We start from the raw sequence: 3,533 nt of genomic DNA, 5'->3' as shown, positions 1-3,533 counted from the left end.
TAGAAATGTACAGCATCGAAACAGACCCTTCAGTCCAACCTGCCACGCCGACCAGATATCCCAGCCCAATCTCGTCCAAACCACCAGCACCCGGTCCATATCCCTCCAGACACATCCTCTTTATATTCCATCCAAATGCCTCTAAAATGTTGCAGTTGTACCAGCCTCCACCACATCCTCTGGCAGCTCATTCCATACACGTACCACGCTCTGTGTGAAAACGTTATCCCTTAGGTCTCTTTTATATCTTTCCCCTCTCAAACTAAACCTATGCCCTATAGTTCTGGACTCCCTGATCCCAGGGAAAAGACTTTGTCCATTTATCGTATCCATGCCCCTCATAATTTCGTAAACATCTATAAGGTCAGCCCTCAGCCTCCAATGCTCCAGAGGAAACAGCTCCAGCCTGTTCAGCCTCTCCCTAACGCTCAAATCCTCCAACCCTTTCAACATCCTTGGAAATCCTTTCTGAACCCTTTCAAGTTTTACAGCATCTTTCCAAGAGGCAGGAGACCAGAATTGCACGCAGTATTCCAACAGTGGCCTAACCAATGTCCTGTACAGCCGTAGCATGACCTCCCAACTCCTGTACTCAATACTTCGAACAATAAAGGAAAGCATACAAAACGCCTTCTTCACTGTCCTATCTACTTGCGACTCCACTTTCAAGGAGCTATGAACCTGCACTCCAAGGTCTCTTTCTTCAGCAACACTCCCCTTATCATTATTTGTATAAGTCCTGCTATGATTTGCTTTCCCAAAATGCAGCACCTTGCATTTATCCGAATTAAACTCCATCTGTCACTTCTTAACCCATTGGCCCATCTGGTCCAGATCCTGGTGCAATCTGAGTTAATGTTCTTCATTGTCCACTACACCTCCAATTCTGGTGTAATCTCTAATCTTAATAACTGTACCTCTTATGCTGATATCCAAATCATTTATGTAAATGACAAAAAGTCGAGGACCTAGCACCATTCCTTGTGGCACTCCACTGGTCACAGGCCACCAGTCTGAAAAACAACCCTCCACTGCCACCCTCAGTCGTCTACCTTTGAGCCAGTTCTGTTTCTAAATGATTGGTTCTCCCTTTATTCCATGAGATCTAACCTTCCTAATCAGTCCTCCATGAAGTCCATATAGATCACATCTACTGCTCTTCCCTCAGCAACCTTCTTTGTTACTTCTTCAAAAAACTCAATCAAGTTTGTGAGACATGATTTCCCATGAAAGGCATGTCGGGTATTAGAACGAAATGTCTGTTAATGACATGCGTTTAAAGACACTTTAAATCATTTTTCATGTTTATGTTGCATTAATCTGTGGTTATTGATCCACAGATTACGTTCACTTGCTGCAGTTAACATGCTGACTTCTCCAGTTTTTCATAGTTCAATGTGATGCATTCCAGTGTGTGCATAACGAGAGGGAGCGTACTTCCCACATTTTGTGCTTATCTGTGTCTTATGTTCAGCCTTCATCAATGGCGAGAACAAGGGGGAAAGGGCGAAACCAATGTGTAAGTCTGTCCGTGCCAATGCACGGTACCCACATCGGCAATTCTCTCCTGAGCATTCACAGCCAGTTTTTTTGTGTCGCTACACCCACCCCTGCACCTTTTGAAATATCTCTATTATTTTGTGGTGTCTCTCTGCGCTCTTCGCACCAAGATGAATCACTTCTACCCAACCTGCTCCAGATTTCATATGACAAAACACTCATTAAGGACCATTGCATTAAAGATGCACATCGCATCTCTCGTTATTTGGTTTTCCTGGATCTCTTTCATACGATAAAAGGTCACAGCAACTTGACTTGGGAAAGAAAATCGCGTTCCTTTTCGTTGTCCCATTTCAATCTACATTTCAATGCAGTTAGCCAACAGGCTCAAATTATTGTTTGAGGTTTTATAATACCGTCGATGCATATAAACAAACCATTGGAGTTCCAATTTCAATAAGACAGCTGTGATAATCCAAAAATAGCGACGAGAGTGGGACTCGAACCCACGCGTGCAGAGCACAATGGATTAGCAGTCCATCGCCTTAACCTCTCGGCCACCTCGTCAGACATGCATGCGTGCATGTAACCTAATCTCTAGACCATCACAACCTCATCATCTCTGGAGAATCTCTCATTCACAGCCTCCAACCTCATTGTCCATGAACCCCGCATTGCCCGATTCTACCTGCTTCCTATGACCTGCTGTCTCAACCTGCGCCTGTCCGAGCCAACTCATCTCTTCCTACCTCAACACCTTCCTGTCTCCCCAGTCCAGGAAATCCTCACCTACGTTTGTGGCACCACCGAAGCACTTCATCTCCTCCAAGACTTTTATTTCCCTGGTCCACAACGCGTCATCTTCACCTTAGACATCCCGTCCCTCTGCACATCCATCTGCCATGACGAAAGTCTCCAAGCCCTCTGTTTCTTCATCTCACCCCATCCCAACTCGTACACTTCCACCGACACCCTCATCCTCCTGGCTAAACTGGTCCTCACGCTCAACAACTGTTCTGTCCAATCCTCCCACTTCCTCCAAACCAAAATGGTAGCCATGGGCACCTGCATGTGACCGAGCTATGCCTGCCTGTTTGTCAGATATGTGGAATTGTCCGTCTTTCGCAGTTACACTGGCACCTCTCTCCACTTGTAACTCCGCTATATTGATGAATCCATTGGCCTCACTTCCTGCTCCCACAAGGAGGTTGAACTGTTCACCAACGTTACCAACACCTTTCACCCCAACGTCAAATTCACCTGGATCTCCTTGGCAACTTCCTTCAACTTCTTGGACCTGTGCATCACCGTCTCCAGCGAATGATTAATGACAGAGATATACTACAAGCCTACCGACTCCCACAGCTACCATTATTACACCCCCTCCGCCACCTCGTGTAAAAACACCATCCCTTATTCCCAATTCCTCCGCCTCCACTACATCTTTTCCCAGGATGACCAACTCTACCTCAGAAAGTCCCAGTTGGTCTCCTTCCCACGTGGTTGACCTTGATCTCCAGTGCATCTCCTCCACTTCACTCACAACCGCCCTTAAATCCCATCCCTCCCGCAACAAGGACAGAACCCCATGGTCCTCAACTTTCACCCCACCAAACTCAGCATGAACCACATCAGACTCAAGCACTTCTGCAATCTCCATACAGACCCCACTATCAGGTATATATTTACCTAAATACCCTTATCAGCATTCTGAAAAGACCATTCCCTCCACGAGCCCCTCGTCAGGTCTACAACCCTCAATAAACCCACACCCCACTACTGGCAGCTTTCCCTGCCACCGCAGGAAAGGTAAAAGCAGCGCCCACATCACTCCATTCATCTCCGTCTAAGGTCCAAGGTATCCTTCCACATCCGTTAGAAATTCACTTGTACAACATCCAAGGTCATCTATTGCATCCGTTGAACCCAATGTGGACTCCTCTACATCAGAGAGACAGGACACCTTCTTGCAGATCATTTCAGAGAACATCTTTGGGACACCACACCCACCAACTTCACCATCCCGTGACTGA

The 3,533-nt window shown here is 46.5% G+C and overlaps 1 non-coding gene across 1 annotated transcript; it reads right to left on the bottom strand.

Moving 5' to 3' along the window:
• Positions 1-1,985: 1,985 nt before the first annotated feature.
• Positions 1,986-2,067, bottom strand: trnas-gcu (transfer RNA serine (anticodon GCU)). The gene has a single exon. It is a non-coding gene; the product is annotated as a tRNA-Ser (tRNA).
• Positions 2,068-3,533: the final 1,466 nt, after the last annotated feature.

This window comes from Chiloscyllium punctatum, chromosome 16 (assembly GCF_047496795.1).
Source record: "Chiloscyllium punctatum isolate Juve2018m chromosome 16, sChiPun1.3, whole genome shotgun sequence".
NCBI classification, from domain to species: Eukaryota; Metazoa; Chordata; class Chondrichthyes; order Orectolobiformes; family Hemiscylliidae; genus Chiloscyllium; species Chiloscyllium punctatum.
This window is presented reverse-complemented; position numbering and strand designations above follow the sequence as displayed.